The sequence below is a fragment of the Sturnira hondurensis genome, unplaced genomic scaffold, assembly GCF_014824575.4.
Source record: "Sturnira hondurensis isolate 20B ecotype Veracruz unplaced genomic scaffold, ASM1482457v3 Scaffold0006413, whole genome shotgun sequence".
Lineage (NCBI taxonomy): Eukaryota > Metazoa > Chordata > Mammalia > Chiroptera > Phyllostomidae > Sturnira > Sturnira hondurensis.
The window spans coordinates 22,512,530-22,539,686 of record NW_028079044.1 but is presented as its reverse complement, the minus strand read 5'-3'; the positions used below and the strand labels follow the sequence as shown (position 1 = coordinate 22,539,686).

Genomic DNA, 27,157 nt, shown 5'->3' with positions numbered 1-27,157 from the left:
AGTAATCAGATGACAGTCTTTTTTTTTTTAGATTTTTTATTTATTTATATTTAGAGGGGAAGGGAAGGAGAGAGAGAGAGAATATCAATGTATGGTTGCCTCTCGTGTGTCCCCTGCTGGGAGTTGGCCTGCAGGGAACCGGCCTGCAACCCAGGCATGTACCCTGACTGGGATTCGAACCTCAATCCTCTGGTTCACAGGCCCACGCTCAATCCACTGAGCTATACCAGCCAGGGCCAGATGACAGTCTTAATTGGCACTCCCTTGTATGTAATCACCTGCTTTTTTCTTGTGACTTTTAGGATTCTCTCCTTGTCTTTAAGCCTTGTCATTTTAATTATAATGTGTCTTGGTGTAGGCCTCTTTGGGCTCAACTTGTTTGGGACTCTCTGAGCTTCCTGGACTTGTGTGTCTTTTTCCTTCACCAGATTAGGTAAGTTTTCAGTCATTATTTCTTCAAATAAGTTCTCAACCCCTTGCTTACTCTCTTCTCCTTCTGATGTTCCCATATGCAAATGTTGTTATGTTCCATGTTGTCCAAAATGTTTCTTAAGCTCTCCTCATTTTTTTTTGCTGCTCTGCCTGGGTGTTTTTTTCTACCTTGTCTTCCAAATCACTGATTCTGTCCTCTGCTTCATCTAATCTACTGTTTATTCCTTCTGGTGTATTATTTCAAATATTGTGTTCTTTATTTCTGACTGGCCCTTTCTTATGTTTTTTACGTCTTTTTGCATGCTGTTGAGTATCCTTATACTGAGTATCAATATTCTAAACTCTCTATCTGAATCAATTGCTTGCCTCCATTTCATCTAGTTCTTCTGGAGTTCTCTTGTTTTTTAATTTGGGGTCTGTTTCTTTGTCTTCCCATTTTGGCTGCTTCTTAGTATTTGTTTCTATGTATTAGGTAGATCTGCAAGACTCTGCTGCACGTCTAAGTGAAACCCTGCCTGTGACTGGCCCTGGGTAACTGGCTTGGAGCTCAGTGATCCACAGCACATGGCTCCCTCTGCTGGGCCTGGGTTTGTGCAGAAAGAACCAGGCTGCACACCAGGGACTGCTTTTACAAGCACCAGGTCCTGGGGTGCATCATCTGAAGCCTCAGAACTCCGAGTGATCCACCTCTGCCTGCAGACTTTCTGTAGGGTTAAAGAGTGAGTCTTCCAGTTGTACTCCTCAGTAGCAGGATTTAAGCACCAACAAGGGTGAGGCAGAGTAATTCCTGCCAGCAGGGCTGTTGCTTCCCCTCAGGCAGATGCCACTTGGAGAGGAGAAGGATGGCCTCTGCAGTATGGGGTTGACTCAGCACAGGATTCTGGCACCTGACCTTTAAGTTCTCTCCCCAGAGCCACTAACCCCAGACTCTCCTCAAGCATCTCTAGTCTACCCTGCCCTTCCCCTACCCTGGAGCCCAGGGTAAGTGGCTGCAAACAGAATTTTGTGCATTAGCCGTTTAGGAGGCTCTCGGAGTCTCCAGCTGTCTCTCCCTGGCAGACAGAAATCCCGCTGCTCTTCACAGCTGTTCGTTACTTGGGTTCCTTTCCCAGTTCTGATGCTGTAGGCTAGGGAGCCCATATTGAAGTTTAGACCCCACACTTCTCGGTAGGGACCCCCCAGCTACTATCCCTCCCAGACTTCGGCTGCCGCCCATGGGATCCCAGCCAGCCCTCACATGCCGCCTCCATACTCCCTACCAGTCACGTTGTGGTGATGCGGCTTCTTCTGTATGTCCGTGGTTATAAGGTTTCTCTCCAGCTAGTGTTCAGTTAGTTATTCAGGACAGTTTTTCTATAATTTAGTTATAATTTCAGTTTGGTCCTTGGAGGAGGTTGGTGTAGCTTCCACTTCTCCGCCATCTTGTGTCTACTGAGATCGTTTCTTTTAAAATATCAAAATGTTTCCAAACACCAAATTGAATAGAGAATTTATTTACCCTGGGGAGGAGAAGCATACCGTATGTTTGTGTGTGCGCATGTGTGTGCATGCATGTATAGCAGAACATGGGTGTTTAAAAGAGCAGGGTCTTCAGCAATTCCACTCTTAGGAGTATATCCTAAGAATCCTGAAACACCAATCCAAAAGAACCTGTGCACCCCAATGTTCATAGCAGCACAATTCACGATAGCCAAGAGTTGGAAGCAACCTAGATGCCCATCGGTCAATGACTGGATCAAAAAACTATGGTACATTTACACAATGGGATTCTATGCTGCAGAAAGGAAGAGGGAACTACTACCCTTTGCAACATCATGGATGGAACTGGAAAGCATTATGCTGAGCGAAATAAGCCAGGCGTTGAAAGACAAATACCATATGATCTCACCATTAACAGGAATCTAAACAAAACAAGCAAGCAAGCAAAATATGACCAATGACACTCAAATACGGAACAGGCTGTCAGGGCCCAGAGGGGAGAGGGGAGAGAATCATAGGGGAAAAGGGGAGGGACTCACATGAACAAGTATAAAGGACACATGGACAATAACTAAGGGTGGGGGGCGTAAATGGGAGGGAGGTGGGGAGCATGGGGCGGGGGGCGGGCAGGGTTGGGAATATAAGACAGAAAGCTGTACTTGAACAAGAATTAAATTTAAAAATTATTTTAAAAAAAGAAGAGCAGGGTCTTGTGCCACAGAACGAGCCATGTTGGTGGGGCGGGAAAGCGTCCTCCTTTCCTTGGGCAAAAGAAAGGGGCATTTGACTATGATTTCGAATTGCTTTTTCTCTTCTTACTGATGTGATATTTTAAAAGATGAACTGAAAAACTCTTTATATCCAGTAAGTACTCTGATAAAGCTTAGTAGTAACTTTCAAAAGTTGATTATCCTCAGTTGATGTGTTTTAACAAAATCTCTGTCAGCCAGCATATTACTACTAGTAATCAGCTTTATCTATTATCTAAAATAGCTATTGAAGCAAAGAAAAAAATTCAAAATACACAATCTCTTTAGAGATTTAACATTTTATATATATTTGGATTTATGGTACCATTTGGTGCCCTCTTTTAAAAGATTGTATGGGATATATAGATAGACAGGTAAACATGTGGTTGATAAACTTATTTGCTGACTTTCCCCAAATGCCTTGAGATAATGGGTGACAGTGTGAAGCGTTACCAAATCAGTAATTAAATTGCCATTTAATTACTGGCACACATTCGTCCTGCGCTGTCCGAGGCCCAGTGGCACACTGGGGGAGCGAGGAGGAAAGGCGCAGGTGACGTGCGCACTGGTGACGCTCCGCACAGGAGCTCCGCGCCCTTTCCTGCCTTTGCTCCTGTCAGTCAGCAGTCGTGCCCTAGACGTGCTGCTGTGGTGGGTGAGGGTAGGAGCGAAGGCCTGGAGTCGGGCTGCCTGGACTTGGCTGCTGGCTCTACAACTGACGGGACACCATGTTCCACATCTTCCCAGAGCCTCTTCCCGGAACCGGTGGAACAGAGATTCTGAGAATGCTTACTGCAAAGAATTGTTGGGAGGAAGTGAATAAAATAATACATGTAAAGCATTTAGCACAGTGCCCGGCTCACAGTAAGTGTTTATTTAGTAAGTGTGAATTCTTGGCTAAGATCTCTGTCAATATAAAAATGCATACTTTAAAGACAACTTCTGCCCTGATTCTAGATAGGTTTTCCCCTTCGGCTTTCTTCCTATTTTGCTGTAAACATATTCTAGTGCCACCAGCCTTCACCTTATGATCCATTTAAAGGGAGCTTCAAACCACAGGTGCATTTCACAGAAAGTGCCCACCTGCACTGTGCTGGGTTTGTGGCGATGGGGCCCAAAGACACTAGTTGTCAGGCAGGAGACATCACCATTTCCTAAGTGTCTTTGATTCTCGTCAACACCAGACATCCAAATACAGACATCTGTGGGTAGAGCTGGTACATCGAGGCTATTTCACAACCTAGTGAAATTCGACACTGGACATCCCCTACTTGCTCATCATTGATTGTAACGTGACCCAAATGGAAACTGCTAGCCTGTGGGTCAATACTTGTGCTAGAAACATACATTGTTTCCAGAAGGGAGAGAGGAAAGCTGAAACTTCCCCTTTTACAGTCTAAAACTCTTCCTGCAATTCAAGTCAGCTGTTGAGTCATCAGGTCACACATTCTGAACTCAGTGTCGGCCATCACTGGGGCATGAGGGACTCAGCCAAGGAAAAAACTGAAGAAGAAGCCTTTCCAGGGCTCTCGCTAGTTACACTGAAGAAGAAAGGGACAAATTTGGCTCCAGAGACTTGGCGACTTAAAAAGACCCATCATCCTGAGCCATACAGATTTGGTGAGACTAATTGAAAATCCAGCCCATAGGGGGCAGGCAAGTACTGAAGACCCAATCTCAGTTCCTTGATGGGCACTCGTCTCTAGGAAAAGTGCCCAGAACATTTTTCCAAAACATCCTCCATTCTGTTTTTCATCAAAATCTGCCTGCTGTTGTTAACTATATCCTACAGTGGTGGAATTCAATGTTTTCATCTGGCTGAATATAGAAGTCTTCCCTATGCTAAACCGCATGTCTGTTTTTAAAGAAAAAGCCCCAAATATCAGGTTAGTCTCACCCAGGAAGCTCACACAAAAGCACTGGTCACCTTGAGTTTGTAGACCCACCTGGAGAAGGAAATTGAAATATTTTAACTCATTCACTTCAAAAATCAATTCCTTAAGCACCTCAAGGATCTAAAGTTAGAGAGGAACGATGAAATAACTTCTCACCTACAACAAAAGATAAGAAATCTAGGTGCCTGGCTTGGCAGAGGGGAGGCGAGGGAAACGACAGGGGGAGTGAGTTTGTGCCGACAGGCTTTCTGAGGCTGGGAAGCTGTATTTCCTGACCTTTGAACATGACTGTTCAGCGCAAATATTCCCAGAATACAATGATTTGGTATCGTTTTTAAGGGGGGTTTTTATGTAAACATACAGAAAAATGAGAAAATGGAAAATTATTTTGTATCTCACTTTTTGTGCATCGAAATACAGTATCTAAAAGGGTGACTGTCCCTTCACTGTCCCACAGGGTTTGCTCAGTACCCGTCCTTCAGGGTTTGGGGATGGTTGGATGCATGGGTGGATGGATGATTGAGAGATTTACTGAATTTATTTTCCCAATAAAAATGGAGTCCTGCTATGTACATTAACCTGCCATTGGCTCTTTTTTTTTTACTAAAGAGTGTATCATAGACATCTTCCCAGGCCAGATGTTCCATGATTTATTGAATTATTCATTTTTACGGCAATTTCTGTTTTATATTTTTCTGCTGTGAACAATGTTTAGGGACTATCTGTGTACATAGATATTCCCGTGGGTGGTGTTATTAAGAGATGGGATTGCTGGCCAGATTGTGCATGCTAAGAAGCTTGCAGGTGATGCCTGTACTGCTGGCCTTCAGATCATATGTTGAACATCCAGGCCACATGAGTGGTCCATCACATAACAAGTCCAGCTAACCTGAGATGGACCCACATGCAGAAGAGGCCGCGTGCAGGCTGCACTGCTCTGGGCGACGGTGCCAGTAGAGGCCAGCCTTTCAGAGGACCCGCTTTCAGAGGGTCCAAGTCAGTGAAGCCGTCTTAGACCCTCCGGGTCAGCCGTCTGTTGTCCAGCCGAGGTCAGAATTGCTCCAAGCAAGCCCTGTCTGAATTTATGATCCATAAAACGGTGAGATGTAATAAAGTGGTCATTGTTTTAAGCCAAAAAAAATTTAGGATTGCCTAACCTTACAGCATGTACATTTGTAATTTAGACGATACTGCCAAATTATCCTTTCACAAGATTTTATCGATTAGTGCCAACTATGGGTGAGAGTGACTAGCTTCTTTTTTCTCTAGAGGAATGGAATGAGAGTATATTTGTTGAGCATTATTGACTTTATAAAATATATTATGAAATATTCCAAATATACAGGAAAGTGCAGAGAATAAGATAAAATACTGGCTCATACATATTTTTATGGCTTCTTGAGTCAAATTTAATAGTTGTTCTCCAGAAAATTGTCCACTTCAGCTAAATTGTTAAACTGAGATCCCAATCCAAATTTAACTTCAAAGCCCAAACTCATTTCATTTACCAACTTCCCTTTTCATATTGTGTAACTCAAATTGTAGATAAATGGTAATGCAAGTCTTACGACTTCAGATCATAGTGCCTGAGCAGCTGCTGAAGAACAGAACTGAAAGGGAAAAGAAGAACAGAGACTGGCCAGCCCCGTCTGTCCACCTGTGTCCCTGGCAGAGCGTAAGGTGTCTCTGTTTGCCTTGGCACCGCCACGCTTGTAAGTCCTAACTGCACAATCAGCAGAGACTTCTGCTAACGGCTTCATGGAAGAAGGGGAAGGGAGGGAGAGCATGACTTTGTTNCTTGAGTCAAATTTAATAGTTGTTCTCCAGAAAATTGTCCACTTCAGCTAAATTGTTAAACTGAGATCCCAATCCAAATTTAACTTCAAAGCCCAAACTCATTTCATTTACCAACTTCCCTTTTCATATTGTGTAACTCAAATTGTAGATAAATGGTAGTGCAAGTCTTACGACTTCAGATCATAGTGCCTGAGCAGCTGCTGAAGAACAGAACTGAAAGGGAAAAGAAGAACAGAGACTAGCCAGCCCCGTCTGTCCACCTGTGTCCCTGGCAGAGCGTAAGGTGTCCCTGTTTGCCTTGGCACCGCCACGCTTGTAAGTCCTAACCGCACAATCAGCAGCGACTTCTGCTAACGGCTTCACGGAAGAAGGGGAAAGGACGGAGAACATGACTTTGTTGTGAGGTTCCTGTTGGCAGGGATCGAGAATGAGAGGAGATTTGGAGAAACAGGGAAATGAATAATTTTGAGAAATGCAAAGGAAGAAGAACCAAAATCATATTCCAAAAAGTGGTGGGGGTATAAATGAGGAGCCGTGGGCAGAGAGTTTAGGCTACCCTTTCCCAGCCAGCTGGTGATAGGGCCACGGAGCTCCCAGTGCAGACGCCCCTGGCGTGGAGTGCACCTGGTATGCAGTGGTGTTCTCACCTGGAGCAGGTGATAGCGGTAGAGATGAATGTCCAAGCCCTGTGCTCACGACGCCAGAAGACAGCGGCCATGCCAACTCCCCACTGACTGCCTGGGCAAAGGGAGCCCACCTCCCACAGAGGGCCCTGCAGGCCCAGCGGCACCCCCCAGACACCCCCACCCCGCCCCAGAGCCTCCCAGGGAAGAGCCTGGCACACGCCATGACTCCCAGTTAGAAAGCAAAGACTCAAAACACAGTCACGAAAATTCTGATATCATTTAAATTACATCCAGTTCCCAGTTTGCAGTGGTCCACTTAAGATTTTTCTAATTTACGACAGTGCAGAAGTGATGCATATTCAGTAAAGACCATACTTTGAATTTTGAATTTGATCAAGCCCTAGCCCCGGTCAGGCACGTGCCACAAGGGTCAACAGCCACACTCTACAGAGCAGTCATCAGGATACACGGTTCTGCCCAGCTGTAGGCCAGTGGGACCGCTCCGAGCACACCAAAGGTGGGTTAAGCTAAGCCATCCTGTTCAGTAGGCAGGTGTGTTAAATGCACTTTTGATTTAGTGATGGTTTCATCCCACGGTGGGTTTATTGGGGTGTAACCCCAGCATAAGTTGAGGAGCACCTGTACCACATTGAGCAGATGACTACATATAATATATGTGTTACATATTTGATATATGATATATTTATATAATGTATAAATATATAAATATTATATATATATGAGTCTATACATTTTATCCCCAGCTGAGGACATGCTTATTGATTTTAGAGAGAAAAGTAGGGAGGGAGAGAGAGAGGAAGAGAAACATCGATGTGAGAGAGAAACATCGATCGGTTGCCTCTTCCACGCACGCTGACTGGGGACCAAACCTGCAACCTACGCATGTGCCATGACCAAGAATCAAACCCACGCTCTTTCCGTTTACAGGATAAGGCTCCAACCAACTGAACCACACCAGCCAGAGTGCAAATGACTATGTTAACACAAAAGTACAGGCCATATAACAAGACAATTAGAAGGTTTAATCCCATATCATATTATTGTTACATGTAATATATGAACTACACACACTTTTTCCTTTACAGTGCACTGTAGACCATGAGTCCTACGGGGCTTGAATGGAGCCTTTACCCCCTGCTCTGTTCTCCCACCTGAGAGTCCTGCCGTGAGAGCTGGATGCCAGGAGCTGACAGTTCTAGGTGATGTGATCAACATCTTTCAATCCTGTCACTGTATTTCTGTGCCTGTCCTTACTGTCGCATTCACTGTGATACCAAAATCTAAGCCTGAACCCTTGCTGAACGTCCCCACAGGGGCCTCCTTCTTTCTGCTCCTCAACAGACCTGCACCCACGGGTGCACACCCACCCTCCAGCACCCCCAGTCCACCCTGGGTGCCCCGCCATCACCCCACTCCAGGTCTGCGTTCCTTTAGTCCTCCCCAAGTGCTGCTTGTCCCCCTTCTGCTGCCACCCAGCTGGTGACACAGTATCAGCAACTGCCACTGCTGTGTTCCCTAGGTGGGAGCCCTCCAAGTTCTCAGATGCTCTCTCAGAGGGGAAGGGCAGCAGCAGCCTTTCCAGGGTCATGGTCACTGGCACTGCAGGTTTTCAGCTCTGCAGCAGTTCAGTGGCCAGTGGGGGGATGCACTGCATCAGGTAGGCGTCAGAAGGCCTGCTAAGGGAGCCTCAGAGTGTACAGGGTGAGCAAAGCAAGTTGGCCAGTTCGTCGCCTGCTCACCCAGTTAACATCCACTTAACCTTCATGGGGACAGTTCAACACAGGAAGGAACTATCAATGCCCTTGCTGGATGCTCTGACTCCAAGTTCTCTCCGGTGTATAAGCTTGGCATGCCATGAAGGTACACGTGTATCTCCCGGGTTATCACTTGTGTCTTTTCTGGATAGGGCAGGGCGTTAGGACAGGGGGCACCAGGAGAAAAGACAGTATCTTAGAATGAGAGTGTCAGAACAGGAAAGGACTTTGGACTGGATCACTAATCCAGCCCTTTTGTTTTACAGATGAATTAAAGGGCTCGGAATGTGGAAGGGACATGCCCACAGATACCAGGACCACTGGTGTCAGGAACTTTTTTAGATAAGAGGAGCCTTGGAAATTATCACTCCAGCCAGAGGCAGGTGGTTCCCTGGGGAAGAATATCTTTGTTGCCCTGCCCTTCCCTTTGGCCTAATCCTTCCCCATCTCAACTCGTCAAGTGTGACCTGCCCAGGCCAGACCTCTCCAGATGGTACCCAGGGTTCTTCATCCTTCTTTTCACCTCCCCTTCCTCAACCAAGACAAGCTGCTCCTCCTGTTCAGTCTATCGAGGCTCCCCCACTGAAACCAACTCCCCCAGCTGAAAACAGAGCTGATAAATGTCTTCCCACAGTGCCAGCTGTTAAGAGCTGATAATAGCTCCTAGCGGTTCTGCACTTCCATGGGGTATTCTTTTTTAAACTTAGTTTTTAAAAAGGCAGTACATTCATATGGCTCAAAATTCAAACAATACAGAAATTCTCATTCCTACGCTGGTAGGCCTTCCATTGAACCAGTTCCCACCCCAACTTCGTGAAAGTAACAATTTTGTGATTACTTTTTTTGTGTGTATCTTGTCAGAGTTTCTTTACAGTCCTATAAGCAGATACAGATATATATGTACAGAGAATTCTCAAGAGTTCTCAGAACTCCACTAATCCTGCTAACACTAGAACTTCAAGCACTCTGAACATCTCATGGAGCAGCAGGTCCTTCCCAGGACCCCTGGTCAGGACTTGTAAGTGGCTGCCATGTAGTTGAAGTTTCCTGCTCTGTAGAAAATTGGTTCCAGTGGGACTCTACACCACCAGGAAGAACCACAACCAGCCGCCTCATTTCCAGGTCTCAAAGGAAGAAGTCGCGGAGCTGGAGAAGCTCTGAGACCCCTCTCTTCACTGGTTGATCCATTTGTTGAATATTCCTACGGGGCAGGCACTGACCAGGCCCTGAGGACATAGATGTAGTTAGTCCCTGGGTTCGTGGCAAAAGGGAGACAACATAACCCAAGGCTTTCGCTTAGATTATTTCATTTGCAACTGACAGCAAATCCAACTGAAATGGGTTTGTGTTTCAAAAGGGAATTGGTTGGCTCTCATAACCGAAAGGTACAAGGATAGAGTTGGCTTTAGATACAGCTTGATTCAGAGCTTAAATATTGGTCACTAGGAACCATCTCTTGGTTCTGCTCCCTCTGGGTTGGTTCAATTCTCAGGCTCCTTACTGTTAAAGAACAAAATTCAGCCAAGTAACTCTGAAGCGTCAATTGACTTTATGAAGCAATGCAGGAGTTGGGCAGCATCCCATCTAACATCTTTCCATTGCCCCAGTTGATCTCATTGAGACATCAGTTTCTGGGCCAGTGTTTTGATGATGAAGGGGATAATGGGAGAAGCCTAGGTGTTATTTGGTGGGGTCGGGGGTGGTCTCTGGCTCTTGAGCTGTTGTGGCTGTAAAGCTGTGAACTTGGTATATTTTTGTTTGTAATCTTCCTCCAGGGTGCCGTCAGCTGTAGTATGAGCTCATCAGGCCTGTGGCCTCCCAGACTATTTTTTGTAAAAGATCAGTTGCTATTTCGTGAGCCCTTCTGGGCCAGGATCCCTTAAGGGAGGGAGACAAGGGAATGGGATTTGAGAGCGGAAGAGAGAGGCCTTAGCTGATTCTTCCAAACTAAGGATAGGCTGGAATCCCCAAAGCATCATCCTGTTGGTACGGAATTGCTGAAGCAATTCCAGAAGCAACAGTACTTTCTGCATCCATTTTTTTGAACTTCACGTCTTACCAATAGTTTTTGAACTACACGTCTTTACAAATATATGGAAGCCTGTGGTCTTAGGCTCCAATGAAAACTCTGAATTCTTCTTTTTCTAGGAAAAAAAATTGTTTTAAAAATAAAAACTTTGGAGGTTTCTCTCTGGGTCTGGGAAATTCCTTAACTATGACTCTTGGTTCAGTCTGTGACCAAGGGTGAGGGATCTCTAAAGGGGTTCATCTGCAATGCTGGGTAGTTTTACTTTAAATGGTAACTGTCTCGTAGTCTTTTCGGGGTGGAAAAGCAGTTTGACAGCGGACTACTAAGGTGAATACTGAAATAAAGGAGGATAGATGGGAGCAATGAGGTTGTGTCGATCAGTCTTTCATTTTAGGTATCTTTTATCTCTAATTTTTCTCTTTTTTTTATTTTTAGAGGATGTTTATTAAAGCTGGGGACCAAGAAGGACTTAGTACATTGGAAGCAACTGAAGAGTCAAAGCAAGGCTGCCTCGGCTCTCTGGAAACGTCATAGGAAAGAGAAGAGCCTTGGCCGGTCTGGTTTAGCTCACTAAGAAGTCAGAGAAAAGGGAGCCTTGGGGACAGGGTCAGGGGGTTAGCTCGGGACAAGCTGCTGCTGCCCATTTCTTCCCGGTTGCTAGTCTCATGGGGTCCCTTAGAGTTTCAGAGACGCACACCTGTGAGGGAAGAAAAAGGAGACGGGAAAGGGACGGCATGCTCCTGGGAGGGGGATCTTTTGTTACAGAAACGCCCCTGTGAGTCAATTGCTCAGTGGTTCCTTCTGCCTACCGCAGATAAGAATTGTGGCTCTCAACCAGAGCTTGGTAAAAAGGAAAGGAACTATTTATTCAAAAGTTATACAGGTTCAGAATAATGGCAGAATGTTGCCAATAAATCCCAAAGTCCCTTTAAAACACCTACAAGCACACATACACACACACACAATCCTGCCTCCCCTTGCCAAACCAGGCCAGTCAGGGGTACTGTATCTCAGGAAAAGAAAATAGAAGTCTATAGCTCAACTCGGCTCCTATTCTTTTGTTTGTTTGTTTGTTTTGTTTTGTTTTGTTTTTATTGATTATACCATTACAGTTGTTCTATTCCCCCCCTTCATTCCCTTCCACCCGCAAACTCCCTCCCCCACCATTCTCCCCCCCTTAGTTTATAACCACGTGTCTCAAGTTCTTTAGATTCTATATTTTCCCCCACTATTCTTGCCCCCCCTATCTATTTTCTACCTACCATCTATCCTATTTTCTGTACCTTCTCCCCCCTTCTTCTTCTCCCACTCCCCTGTTGCTAACCCTCCATGTGTTCTTCATTTCTATGGTTCCACTCCTGATCTAGCTGTCCTCTTGCTTTGCTTTTGTTTTAGGTGTGGTTGTTAATAACTGTGAGTTTGCTGTCCTTTCACTGTTCATATTTTTCATCCTCTTTTTCTTATATAAGTCCCTTTAGCATTTCATATAATAAGGGCTTGGTGATGATGAACTCCTTGAACTTGACCTTATCTGAGAAGCACTTTATCTGTCCTTCCATCCTAAATGAAAGCTTTGTTGGATAAAGCAATCTTGGCTGTAGGTCTTTGGATTTCATGACTTGGAATACTTCTTTCCAGCCCCTTCTCGCCTGTAAGGTCGCTTTTGAGAAATCAGCTGACAGTCTGATGGGCACTCCTTTGTAGGTGACTGTCCCCTTATCCCTTGCTGTTTCTAGGATTCTCTCCTTCATTTTAATCTTGGCTAATGTAATTATGATGTGCCTTGGTGCGTTCCTTCTTCCGTCCAACTTCTTTGGCACTCTCTGAGCTTCCTGGATTTCCTGGAAGTCTACTTCCTTTGCCAGACGGGGGAAGTTGTCCTTTATTATTTGTTCAAATAAGTGTTCCATTTGTGGCTGTTTCCTTCCCCCTTCTGGTACCCCTATAATCTGGATGTTGGAACGTTTAAAGATGTCTTGGAGGTTCCTAAGCCTCTCCTCATTTTTTTGAATTCTCATTTCTTCATTCCTTTCTGGTCGGATGTTTTGTTCTTCCTTCTGGTCCATTCCATTGATTTGAGTCCCAGTTTCTTTTCCATCACTATTGGTTTCCTGTGCATCTCCCTTCATTTCAATTAGTTTAGCCTTCATATGTTTCTCTAATTTGTGACTATAATCAACCAGTTCTGTGAGCATCCTGATAAACAGTGTCTTGAACTGTGCGTCTGAGAGGCTGGCAATCTCTTGGTCGCTTAGAGTTATCAGCTCTGGGACTTTGAGTTCTTCTTGCGCCATCTTTTTCTTAATCCAAAGCTGCGTGGCACTTCTTCATGGCAAGCCAGTGGGAGTCCCCCTGTATCCTTTCAAACCACATGGCCAAGACCCCACACTGCTGCTACATGGCCAAGAGGCTTCTCCTTCCCCAGCCACAGGGTCAAGAAGCTAGCGTTGTGTTACTCCAGAAGCAAAGTGTGATAGAGTGTTCCATATCGTTGGCTCAATTACTTAGTCCTGAAAGAAGTCAGTTCAGTTAAATGGTTGAGTCTCATGCGAGGAGGCAGGGATGCAGACGGGCTTCCGGAGTGAGACCTATATTATGTAAACAAGCAATCAGGTATTTAATACGGAGTGTTTCTATGAGAACAGAAGAAAAAACAAAGGTTAATGATCACAGCAAATTATAAATCAGTTTCTGAATCTGTAAGACTGTCAGTCAAGAAGGCTTTAAGTTTCGCTTACTGGAATAAAAGCAAACAGTAACAGTCTGATAGATGCTCTTTATCTGCAATTGAATATCTCTGGTGATGTTATCAGGTGCTCAGGTAAATTCAGTATGGCTTACACTTCATCAGTAGTTTTCAATAATTCCAAGTCAAAGGATGGAAGAAAAATGAGACATTAGTTTGGAGACTTGTAGCCAAATATTTAAGAAACTAGAAAAATTCAGGATTCAGTTTAGTTTATAGGTGAAAAATAAAATTTTGAAGACAATGAACTGAATTAGAGTCTAATATCCATAACCACGTACTATAAATTCTATTGAAACACAATTTTTCCCTTAAAGTCACCCTCATTTTTATCAAAGATAGATAAATCAAGACATGGAGGATTATCAGCAGGGAGGGTGAAGGGGGAAAATAGGGGAAGAGGTACAGGAAATAAGAAACATAATGGTAGGTACAAAATAGACAGGGGGGAAGTTAAGAATAGTATAGGAAATATAGAAGGCAAAGAACTTACGTGTATGACCTAGGGACATGAACTAAGGAGCGGGGGCGGGGATGGTACAACTTCACACATAATCAATAAAAATATTTTTTAAATACCATTTACTGTATGAAATTCAGTTTTGATTTGATCTGATATGTGCATAAACACAAGAATAGTAATTGATCATATAGGCTCTTTTAAGTCTGCTTTGCTGGAGTATCATGAATAATCATCAGATTGAGTTTTAATTAGCCCCCCCCCCAGGGCAAAAGAAGTCCAGCCACATAGATGTCATTTGGCTTTGCCTGCAATAACTATAGATTCGGGTGGGTTCTTCAAGTTCTCAAGGTACCCAAAATATCATGAGGTCCTTTCTTTGCCACCTCCCAGAAAAGCAACCTTCACTCCTTACCTGGAAAGGCTGCCATGAACCATGTGAATAAGCAGTGTACCAGGCTCTTTCTCAACAGGACTCTCAATGCCTTCAAAGTAAAGCCTTCTGGTGACATCCAGAGTCCAGGCACATCTCTCTCAATCATGACATTCCAGTCAAAATGTAATTTTTCATTGGTCTTTTGCAACAAATCTTTCAATGAAGCTACTGTGGAATTTCGAAAACTTTTGTAAGCTTCTACATGCCGATTAAAATAAGTGTCTCTCCCTGGCCAGGTAGCTCAGTTGGTTAGAGTGTTGCCTACCCTGATATGCCAAGGTTATGGGTTCCATCTTTGGTCAGACCACATACAAGAAGCAGCCAGTGAATGTAAATAAGTGGAACATGAAACTGATGTTTCTCTCTCTAAAAATCAATCATTTAAAATAAATAAATAAGTATCTCATTCTGTTTGCTCAATTGGGAACCTGTAATTTCAAGTGCACTGTTTTAATGTTATTGCCTAATTGGAATGTTCCTCATAATGGCCATTATAACTCTAGGCTGTCTCCAGCAAATTTTGCCTTCTTTGCAAATCTCTACAGATTCAAAGATCTATCATCCTTAAACATAAAGTAAGCAGGTCTGCCGGAAGGTAGCATGCTCGATTCTTTGGCTCTAATAAATCCCATTTCTCAATAGTCACCTGAGGCCTCCTGCCAGCCCCAGTTCAATCCCAGACAATAACCACAGACAATTCCTATGGAAGTTTGGGTTGAGAAAAGGACTGAATCAACAAACCCAAAGAATAAGGACACAGATTCCAAACAAAATGGAGAACTTCAGCTGCCACCAGCAGTTCCCAAAACGGAATCTGGGGGCTGATTCCAAGCAAATGGGAGCTTGTAGACTAGCCAATCATCTCTTCCTAATGTGGAATCCAGGAACAGAGTTAAGAGCTTGCGTTTTCTGCTGGGGGCACTACAGTCCAAAAGGCTAAAGGCTTGGCTCCTGGTGGAACTATCTGCCAAGTCCAGCTGACTTGCCTGTAAAGTAGAGCCAGTTAGATTGGGAGCTTTGATGAAAAGAGACAGAAAGGTCCAAACTGAGAGGGATTTACCCACAGCTCTCCAAAATGGCTAGAAACACCGTGACTTCGTGACAGAGTTTGTGGGAGTCATGCTTGTGCTTCACTTTGTCCAGAATGCCGTTGGAAGTTTGCTTTGGTCCCAACATGTCATGAAGTCTGTTAAAGAACAAAATGCAACCATGCAAATTTGAAGACCTAATTGGCTTTATTAAACAATTCATGAGCTGGGCAGCATCCCATCTAACAACTATTTCAATAGACGGGCTCTGGGGGCTGTACAAAATGGAAGGCTTTTACAGAAGAAGGTAGAGCAAGGGAGCTATTTCCAGAGGAAGGAAGGAATTATTTTAGCCCATGACAGCTTCTTTTGCAGGTGGAAGGGAATGCAAAGATTTTATTGTACAGATGCCTCTCTGCCTATGGGTGGCGTGGAGAGGGCACACCTGACAGATTGAACACCTCATCAGTGTTGACCAGAATATTCCAGACTGGTTGTTTAAGATTACATTTCTAGTGTAGTTCAAAACAGCAATTAGGGCATGAGCTTTGACACAAGTGATGCCACATTGGGCCTGTGGTTTTCTCTTTAACACTACAAATGGTAGCCTGGGAAACCTCCAGCTCATAACATCAACACCTTGGGCCAGAGCAAGTAAGTGAGTCAGGTATCTCAACAACTCAAACATGTATCCACCCCACCCACATAATCACAAGTGAGGTGAATATTTCAAAGGGGAACTGCAATATGAAAACTGCCTGACTTGGGGTGAGGTATCAGGGAGATGTTCCTTAAGGAAGAAGTAGACATTAGCCAAGTGAAGGCTATGGGTTTACATTCATGGATGAGGAACCTGGCATGGGAAGGCCCAGAGGCAAGAGAGAACACAGCTCTTTTGAGGAACTTAAAGATCTACGATATGATTGGAGCACAGAAAACAAGGTGTGGGGAGAGACTGAGACCAGGGGGAGTTGACACAGGTGAGGCAGGCAGCCCAGATGGGACATGAGCCTCTAATATGGACCTGTCACCTTCAGCCCAAGCTAGAGTCCACTGCTGAGCTCTACACGAAATGCTTCTCCGGTGGGCTGAGTGTTCAGGTTTGTCACCCACGCGGTAGCTGGGGGCCCAGTGCTGCCTGCACATGAGGATCAGATCTGACCAGGTCACTTCCCTACTTCAAACACAAACAGAGTCCCATATTCAACATGGCCTTGAGGCCCGGCCTGCCATCCAGACTCCTGTCTCTCCCCACCCTTGGCTTCTCCCTGGCTGCTGCTTTCACACCCCAAATTCCAAGGGGACTCAGAACAAGCTGCAAGACTGTCCCTCTCTCAGGAGTGGCATCAGGCCTCAAACTGTACTCGCCAGCCCTGCCTCTCTGCTGGACACTGACCTGCACACCTACTGTGTGAGCTATGACAGTAGGGAGAGTGAGCAGTGACCGTCCAGGTGAGCCGAGGGCAGCAGAGCCGGGGCCACAGGGCCAAAAAGAGTGGTCCTGAGCACTGTCTTGGGGCTCTGAAAGCTGCCAAACACTGATCCAGACCCGGCTTTGAACTGCTGATGAAATTTTTTGTAACTTGTTTGGAGGGAGCCATGGGAAGTATGACTTCTTCAGGGTCACATACATACATAGGAAGGTGGGAAAAGCAAAAAAGAGACAGTCAGAATTATATTTAATGCCTAGTATTTCTTGCCCTTGGTTCTCAGCAGAATTTTCTTTCCACTTCCTCTCTGGTTTCTAATCTCTTTTTGATTTTTGACATTTAAGTTGCCCAGTTTACATATATGTTTTTAATTATAAGTTGCCTCCATTACTTTCCGGAAGTAGACTAATAAATGAAAGAAGAATATTATAAGAACACAGTTGGTTTTTTAATTCCACAGAACCACCATATGTGTAAAATAATTTGCTATAGATCACCTCCAGGTCCTCCCCTGGTGTAAAACGTTTCCTTGCCGTACATCGGCGCTGTCACAGCAGAAACACGGCCATCAGTGGACAGTCAGCTTCCTCTCTTTAATTAGTTGCTTGTTAATGTACAATATACCATTTCCTCCTGCCATCCCAAGTGCAACTACAGCTGCAAGTGCACATCTGTGTTTAGCTCACAGAGCAGCCGGGCTCATGCCAATCATCTCTTATATGAAAAAAAGACCGAAAAAGTACATAAAGCCTCACAGGGGCCCCGATGTCCTCTTGAATGTGGTTTACGTGCAAGAATTGCCATCTGCATTTTCTCATTCATCAGCCAGAAAATTACGCTCCTCCGGATCCACTCTTCGGATCCGACCTGAGAGCGCAACCCCTGCCCCCTGCCACCACCAGCAGCAGACTCTGCCGTGTGGCCCTCTTCGTTCAGCTCTGTCTGCACAGTTCAGGGAATCTCCATTTTATATTTCTTGGCATTAGAACCATGGGAGGCCAGCACAGCGCTTATTGCCGGCTGAAGCTACAGCTACCCGAAAGGGGCAACGGGAAGCCCTCCCAGATGAGGGGAAGGCCCGTGCAGGATCCCGCCCCTGGCAGTGCCTGGAGCCCCTCAACTGGGACATCAACCCTAGTCCTCAGCATCCATTGGCCCATTTTCCTCTTTTCTCCAGAGAACCTCCAGGAACATTGTAGAGATGGCTTTGAGCTTTAAACCAGGACTTAATCTGTGAATGTTGGTGCGACCATTGTTTCCACAAGGCCAAGGTACCCAGCCAGCCCTCCCTCTTCTTCCCCAGACCTGAGCAGAGCAGACAGAGGGCAGGGCTCAGGGCCTTTCACCTGGCCTCCTTCCCAGAGCAGCTTCTTCTCACCGCTGATGGGCCAGGGCTTCCAGGGTCCTCTGAAGCCCTTTCCCAACAGAGAAACTGAGTCTAGCAAAGAACCTAACAACAGCAACCGTCCCCCACACAGAGGGAAGTCAAGTCTGAAACAGCCTCCTGTCTTGCTAAGCCTCCCACCACTTACGGTCTCTTTAAAAACAAGCCCTAGATGACTCACCTTCCACAAGCCAAGCATCCTCAGGGGTGTTATGTAGAGAAAAGGCCATCCCACCCCTGAGACAACTCTGCCCTCCCTTCCCTCTCCCAGCAAAAGCAGGGCTACTGCAATCCCTAGTAGCTGTACAGCAGCCATCGTCTCTTCCACTTCGGAAGATTCGTCTGGCAGCGTGCAGGGAGCGTGCAGGGAGTTGGGGACGGCTGACCTGGCTGGACCAGCTAGTGGAACAGGGTAAGGACGAGGAGGAGTCTGTGCGGTGGAGCCGGGGCAGAAAGCGGGCACCTACAGCCTGCCGCACCTGAACACGTGCGGTCCCCAAGGGGCCGCTGCGCACTGGGGGCCTGCTAGAAAGGAGGGCTCATACATAGCTCACCCCCCAGGTATGCTAGATGGGAATCTGCATTGTATAGACCTCGGAGGGTGTGAAAGTTTGAAAAGCCTGGAATCTTCAGGTGGTTTCCATAACCGTTCCACACAGCTGCTGTAATAAAAGTCAGGTCCAAAGGTCTTCACTGTCCCAACTAAGAAAACACACCTCTTCTTACTTAATTCTGGTAACAACCCTGAGAGGTAGACAGTGTTATTCCATTTTAAAAAGGGGAAGGATCTATCTTCCAGAGGTTAGCCTGCTTGCCCGAATTTACAAACTTAAAGGGCTAGGCTTTCACCCTGGGTCCACTTGACCTCTAAACCTGCCAGTGGGGCAAGAACTGCACCCCAAACAAAGTCCCAAGCAAAAAGCCCGTGTACTCTGAATTCAGGCTGGAACTCACTTGAGGAATCTGGGCTGAGGCTCCATGGAAGGGGCCAGGCAGGGCTCCTTAACTGCTCTGGTAGCACAGCAGGGCACAAAGTCCCAGCACCAAAGCCCTGTCCAGCCTGTCCTTCAGCTTCCAGCTCCCTCAGAGTGAAACAGAGTCCTCTGGGCTTCAGCCGACTCAGCAGCTTCTGCGCTGTGCCAGGGGGGACACATTACCACAGACGCCATGGCTTGTCCTGTCAGCTCACTGCCACTCCTCTGGGAGCCACCTCCCCACAGCTTTCCTGAGTGACAGCCCAGCTTGAGGGCATCGGTCCAGAAATGCAATTTACAGCTGCTCTCTCTGCACCTCAAGGCCAGTGTCACTCCTCTGTACCCACCTGCCCAGCTGCCCAGTTGCCCAGGTAAAATCAAAGGCTCTGGGCTCCCACAGGGCACAGCACAGACGACCTCACAAACACTCATCAGTCATATATTACGTGTCCGGTAACCAGGCTCAGGGCTTCTACACACTCTCTCATTTTGTCCTTAACCTCCTGAGACAGGTGCTATTATTCTCATTTCAGAGCCGTGAAAACAGAGGCTGGTGGGTTAAGAAGGTGGGATTTAAACCCAGGTCCTAACACCAGATCCAGTACTTCTTAACCACACAAGAGCTGCATCTTCACAGATTAAGTGTAGGATTTACCGTATTACTTGACAATTATTTAATTGCAAGTGTGTGTGCCTTTTGCATTAGACCATACACCTCCAGGGGTCAGCATCGTATTCACTCTTGTACCCCAGTGCTTTCTTAGCACAGTGTCTAGAACATAACACAGGCCGTGTGGATGAAAAGGCGCCACATATTAACCCTGACAAGCTCAGGGGAGGCCTGTGTGGGTGCCTGACAAACTCGGAGAGCTAAAGTAACCACACGGGCTGGTCTGAAATTAAAACTTGAGTCATGCACGCAGTCATGTCCTAGGCCGGTGTTCTTTCCTGACAAAGGTCAGTCTCTACCTTAACTGAGCCCTTCTGTTGTGTTCTTGCTTCTGGAACAGCCTGTCTTTGGAATGGCAGGATAATCTCCTGTTTCCAGACCCCTCAGGACACAAACACTGCACCAAAGCAGAGACCACAAATTCCCCTCGTCATTATTATTATCGTGTTCATTGTTAACTGTTAACTATCCTACACCCACATATGTAAGAGAAGTTTGTCTGTTCCTTTTACTTTTTATCCAATCCCAATACAGGCTTACCTAAAGAAGATAGAAACATTTCAAGCAAACAACCTAACCCTACGCCTGCAAGAACTCGAAGAACAACAACGAAGACAGCCCAGAGCAAGTAGAAGGAAGGAAATAACCAAGAGCAGAGCAGAATTAAATGACATAGAGACCAATCCCAGAGATCCCCCGCCCTTGCTCTCCCCCACCTCCCTAATCTGTCGCCAATGGATTTCATGCAGCCCCCTTACTCCTTCCCCCTGTGATTCTAATGTAGAAAATAAGTGGTAAAACTGCCATTTTCTGGAACACTTTCTCAATCCGTTGAGATTTTGCTTCCCAGCAATCAACCTTGGTTTGGCTCAAATAAACTCATAAAAAGTCTTACAGGTTTGGACATTTCTTACACTGACAGCTGATTAGACCATGTTGAACTGAATTGCTCAGCAAATTTTATCATGCAAAATATTGTGTACCAAACCTCGTGCCAGCAACCAGGGCCACAAAGATGAAAAGGAGGGGAAAACAACCCGCATTAGAGACTGCAATAGAATGGGGAACTTGTAAGCATGGAGAATGCGGCGCCCGGTGTGGTGAAAGGTTGGTGAAGGGGCACCCGCGTGACGCGGGAGGGGCAGGGGGGGTGGCCATTACTGACGTGGGGCCTGAGTGAGAGCGGACACAGGGAAATTGGCCACAAGAAGGACAGAACATTTCAGGAAGGAAGGAGCAGAGGGTTTAGAGAACCTGTTTTGGCTAGTGTTTTAGGGGACCATAATAGCCCTCTGGAGGAAATGGGCTTTCCAAGGACTTCCCAATGAATGGGGTTTTCAACCTGTAGATTGAACTCCTCCCCCAAAAACTTCTGACCTCCGCTTCTCAGAGCAAAGCCCTTTTCAGTCAACAAGCATTAGAAAACAGATCCAAATGCATCTATCTGCCAAAGTGGAGGAGGAAGACATCCGGCTAAGAGGGCTTAGCGTCTTCTCCCAAACCAACAAACAGCCCACCAACCCCGGAGAACAGAGAGGAAACTCCTTATTCTCTACCATTCCCTCTGGGGAGGCTGGAAGTCCCTCCAGTCTACAGTGCGCCCCCCCCCCTGTCTACAGTCCCCCCACCCCACCCCCACAGCGTTCAGAATGGCTGTCACAGGAAGTGCTGGAGGAAGCTGAAGTCCGGACAGGCAAATCAGCCACTATGACAACTGTTTTGTAGCTGTGCGGTGGGGTGAGCTTCACTTCCAAAGGTGACAAGAGCCACCTAAAAATGCTGAGCAGGACAGTGACAGCACCAGGAAGGCCACTCTGGGAGCTGTGGGGATGAGGAGGGTGAAGAAGAGGACATGACTTGCAAAGGGTCACCCCTGAGCACTGGCCAGAACAGCAAAGATGAAAAAAGGCAAAGGAAACAAGAGGAGTTGAGGAGGTGGCCGGCAGGGTCCGATGGCTAATTGGGAGTGACAAACTGAAGGAAAGATGGAATCAAGTTGCTTTCCAGGGCTCTGGCCGGGCAGCTGGCTGGGCAGTGTCACTCTGGAGACTGAGAGAACAGCAGAGAAAGCATTGGGAGGGGAAGAAGAGATTGCTCTGGGACACGCTGTGTCTGAGGTCTTGAATTCTGGAAGTCAGGATGCCCTGGAGGTGTGGGCATCAGGAGAGAACACCAGTCTGGACAGAGAGAAAGCACAAGTCCAGCCACTGGAAGTCAGCACATTTCCCAGGCGACAGGAGGCTGGAGTGAAAAATAGCAGGACAGTGAGTCACCCAGGATGGTCTTTCTGCGCCTCCATCCCCTCCCATCCTGGTGAACTCCAGCCCCTCCCACACACATCTCAGGGAATTCTGGGGACCCCTTGTGTGGGGGGTGGAGGAGTGCAGGGGGCGGGTATTATACATGAACTTTCTTCTTGAACTAGACCTCTGTTGCCAGGGTTCCCAACTTCTTTCTCCTGCTCACTATGGGCCACCCCCCAGGACTCAGAGCTGTGCCTGGGTCCCAGTGGCACTCAAGACACCGGACTCAGCCTCTGACCCACGGCAGTCAGTGCCACCAGCGTGGGCAATGATGCCTGCAGTGAAAGGAACAAATGTGCAAGGAAGGAACCAGCAGGTGAAGTCTGACACTATTAGTAGTATGGCTTCTCCGGAAACCACCAGAACCTCACCGTGTTTTTGTCCTTCTGCAAGCCAGGCCTTGTCTAGGTCCATCCAGGGCAATGGTGAGAGCCAAGGGTCTAGCCAGGCTCACATATTTCAGCGGAGTCTAGTCAGTTTCCTGCTGAGCTCGTCAAGTTTGGAGAAACTTTGGAGACTTTGGTCCTTTCCTGCATCTGCCTCTTGATGGAAGAGACATGAGGAAGCCAGCCCGGAGTTGGGGGCATTGGGAGGGTACAGGCAGAGAGCCTGCCCCTCCTTCAGCCTCGGCCTCCCCAGCGTGCTGTGAAAGGGGGGCAGCCCACCACCAAGAGGTGGTGGGGGTGGGGTATCATATTCTCAGGCCCAGGTTTCCCAGTTGCTTTTAACTGTGTGTTTCTAACCTAATTTTCATATTAACGTCAGAGGCTCTACTATACCTTTCTATTTTAAGGGCAGACCCTTAACCAGAGTTGAAAATGAAGATGGTGCGTCTGTAAGACCATTTCATAGGAAGCAACCTGCCAAGACTCCAAGGGAAGCCAGCACAAAACTAGACTGAGGGACAGGAACTGGGGGCTGCAATTCTAAGCAGTTACGGGGACCAGAGGCTGAAGAGAGCCTTGTCCTGCCCTGAAGTGAAGTGCGGCGGTCACGCTTGAGAAGGGAGCAGAATTCCTGGTGACCTGGACAGAGCCTTACCTAGGTCCACAGCGCAGACCCAACACAAAGTCCAAAAGCTGATTACGGGAACTTAACCTAAGTCTGGGTCAATTAACAACCAGGAATTCTTGCTGTTGACACACATTCTTGAGCTGCCTTGAGCTCCCCGCCACCCCCATCCACCCAGGGCAACACTTAGGCAGAAGGCTCTGGTGAGGTGGGGCTGGATTCAGGGGTGAGAACACGGTTTCCAACTGTGGGAAGAGGAGGCTAGCAGAGGCCAAGCATCAGACAGGGCCTGACAAATTGTGCAGAAGCCTGTGGCCACAGCCACTGCCCAAGACTCAACATTCCTCTTCTCTCCATTAACCCCAAATAGAGGAGTTCACCACGCTGCCAGTGATGACCAGTCTAGTCATGAGCATGGTGCCTGCAAAGACTCAACAGCCTCTTTCTGATACACCTTGGACTCCGGCGGGTAGTTCTTATTAGAATCACTTAGTGTGCTCTCCACAAAACAGAAACACGCCTGACGCTCAGGCCACACCCCAAATCAATGAAATCGGTATCTCCAGGGGCAGGAAGCAGGCCAGTGGATTGCAAAGCTCTCCAGATGTTTCCAACGTGCAGCCAAGGTTAGAACCTGAGACTGAACTCACACAGCTCGGCCTTGGACCAGCTGTGTGACTTTGAGCCATTTACTCAAACCATGCTTCAGGCTTCTCACTTGTGAACAGCAGACGCTGCCGGCATTACCCTTTAGAGTTCTCACCGGCTGAATGTGCTCAGGCTATGCCTGGTGCGTAACTCTTCCTGTGCTAAACGCTACCTTATATTATTCACGGTACCAAGGATTCGGTGTGAAACCGAAACCTGAAGAAAAGCCACTTTGGCTTTTTGGGGATTTGTCAGATTTCACCCTTTTAATCGGAACGTGGTTTGTGGGGGTGGGGCTGGGTTGGGCTCTGTGGTCTTGATGGATGATCACATGCTGGTATTTCTAAAGAGGATAGGGTAGGAGAGAAAACCAAGTCCTGTGCAGGCTGGTTATTATGTCTTAAAATGAGAAAATACTTTTCCAGGAAATCAGCAGTTAATTCTTCCTGGCGGGGGGGTGGGGGGGGTGGGTAGTAGTTTTATTGAGGTATGGTTCACATGGCACACAGTTCACATTTAAAGTGTACAACCCAGTGGTGTTCAGCACATTCACAGCGTTAACACATTCTTTTTCCTAAGTTATCGTTCAAGGGTGTGTTCAGTCCCAGCCATATCTGAAGCTCTTGGTGCCATCTTGGAAGAAGGCTGTGGACTCCCTACTGATGCATTCCCTACATCAACATGCTTGTATGTGTGGTTCCTCACATGTGACTGTTCGAGCATGGTGCCACTCAAGATGTTATTTTCAAGTTCCTCTTACAGGAATCATGCCAGAAAAGTTAAAACACCAGCAGCCTGGGGGTTCAGCAAAGCAAAGCTGTCCCGTTGGCAGCCAGCCCCAGATAGGAGATGGAATGGGGAGAACGGTCCTTAGAAAGAGACAGGGAAGGAAGGGGAGGAGCAAGAATCTTAGCCTCCCTGCCCCCCACCCCCACCCCGTCAGCTCCTGTCTCCCTAAGTTGTGTAGGCAGTCAGGCCTTTCCTTGCCTCAGATAGTAGCACAGCTTCCAGCATTTTCTAGGCTTGAAGCACATAGGGAAGGCTTAGTCCCCTGTTACTTTAAGAGGATTGGTCTGGAAACAGGTTCTTGAAAGTGTCGCAGGAAACACACTTCAGGGACATTCACGATAGTGGCAGAACTACTAGAAGGACACGTCGGGCAGAGATGGCCTTGAAAAGGCTTCAGCACTTGACCAGGTGCTTCCCCAGTGGGTCCAACAGCAGAAGCTGGTCAGCGTTGTCAGGGTGCCCCTGTAGCAGTGGGAAACTGTAATGGTGGGGAATTGCAACCCGCCCCACCATTCTTTTCTCATTGTTTCTGTAAGTGCGGACTCTGACTAATATTTGGCTTGTAGATGAGCAGCATGTGTATATAAGAATCCTAGGAACTACCTTCAAAAGATACAGACCCCGACCTTCAGGCATCCCAGCTCTGGGGGATTTGCTGACCTTCAACCGTGGAGCCAGGATGACGTGAATCTGAGAGGAGGTGAAGCCAGGATGGTGAAACCAGGATCGTGCTCCAGACCATCACTTGCCTCACTGGAATGGACTGTGCTTGTCTGCATGTAGAGAACTTTGCAAACCCCTCCCTTGATCTTTTTGTTCTGTTCCCCTCTCCCTCCTTATAAAAACCTCTGCCCCCACCAAGATGGGGAGATGGGCTTTGAGACATGAGTCCCCCACCCCCTTCCAGGTGGCCAGCATCTAAATGAAACCACTTTCCTTTACATCAGCACCTGCCTCTCAAGCATTGACTTTTGTAGTGGCCGGCAGCTGAACTTGCTTTCAGTTACACCCCCAGATGCACCATGCCTGATGCCTCATCCATGACCAGGTAGTTCGGCTCCATCTTGCTGCAGAAGAAGTCCAGCTTCCCAGGCCGCAGGCCCGCATTTGTCCCACCCAGCCCAGCAGGAGGGCACCTGAGGCTCCAATAGTCTAGCTCAGTCTCTACTCCCAGCTGTACTCTGGCCCATACAGCTCCAAAAAAAAGACTGGGGTCTTTGTTAAGCTTCCCTACATTTGGGGGAGCTTGGGAGAGGGCAGGCTTTCATTCAAACTATCCAATTGCTCTCCTGGTTTTTCCTGGGCTGGCACCCTTATCCTATCTGATCTTTTCCCCAGATTTGTCTCCTCCCCTTAGCAGTCAGCATTTGGCTTCTACTCTTCAGGCACTCAGGAAGTGGACTGCCCCCCCTAACTGCTGCTCCCTCCCCACCCAAATCCGGGGGGAACTGGCCCGTTGTTCTCTGGGGTGATTGGAAAGCTGCTCCTTCCTGCACACGGGGATGTTCATCCATCTGGAGGGGCAGTTCTGGCTACTCCCTGGAGTGCCTGTGGAGCTGTAGTGTCCCACTCAATCAGGCTCAGCCAGTTTTGCCCTTCTCTTTGGTTACTACCTAACCAGCCTCCTACACTAACGCAACCAGAATGCCCAGGAGGAAGCAGGCGGTGAAGCTCCACTGTCTTGGAAGGAGACAGAAGTAGGAACTGTTGGATTCTGGCCCCTGGACCTACCACTCAAATTGAGTCTGTTAATCTGAAAAGAAAAGCCCAAAGTAAGAGCCAACAAGCATTTGGGATCCAAATGAATTCTGGAAACAGGGGAAAATACAAACAGTATTCCCATGGGGGGAGGGGGGGCGCGAAAGCAAGGGATATTCATGAGAAAGGTGAAGAGAAGCAAGGCATTTCTATGGGTGCATGTTATCTAGCCTCGTGATGCTAATTCTAATGAATGTCTTTCATTTCCAGCATCATCCTTATAACAAACAATTGCTTGGGCGCAATCCTGCTTTAGACCCAGTCCGAAGGCCATTTTGACCAGTTTACACATTCCAAAGTCTTGAGGAGTAAAATATGCCAGGCGGCTCCTCTGGGATAGCGCCTCTGACTCCATTGAAAGTGGCTCCTTTTCTACTATTTTTCCAAGTCCCAAACTCTCCCTATCTGTCCCTAAGCATGTGCCCTCATTCTTAACCTGTGCTTAACCTGCCCACACTGGCTCACTGGTCAGGGTTGTTCTGAATTGAGAAGCCTCCAATCCTATGACCAGCTTCCAAAGGAGAGAAGGGGACTCCGCCTAAAAGCACACACAACTGCTTTATGCCAATGCAGCAACAGTTAGCTTTGTTAGAAGTACCTTTAGGTACTTCTAAGGTCAATAATTCCCAGTGGACTGTGCATCAGGATCATCTGGAAGCTTGTGAAAATACAGATGCTTGGGCCCTGACCTCAGAGATTCACAGTGCCTGGGTTACAGCTGGGAATCTGCATGTGTAC

The 27,157-nt window shown here is 47.0% G+C and overlaps 1 long non-coding RNA gene across 2 annotated transcripts; it reads right to left on the bottom strand.

The window, feature by feature from the left end:
- Positions 1–13,086: 13,086 nt before the first annotated feature.
- On the bottom strand, positions 13,087–25,350 carry LOC118988527 (uncharacterized). 2 transcript variants are annotated; one of them, XR_005066795.1, is made up of 4 exons: positions 25,322–25,350; positions 15,485–15,610; positions 14,404–14,592; positions 13,087–13,370 (listed from the first exon to the last, which is right to left on the bottom strand). It is a non-coding gene; the product is annotated as an uncharacterized LOC118988527 (long non-coding RNA). The 2 variants fall into 2 exon arrangements; XR_005066794.1 differs by lacking the exon at positions 13,087–13,370 and having other exon boundaries at positions 14,075–14,592.
- Positions 25,351–27,157: the final 1,807 nt, after the last annotated feature.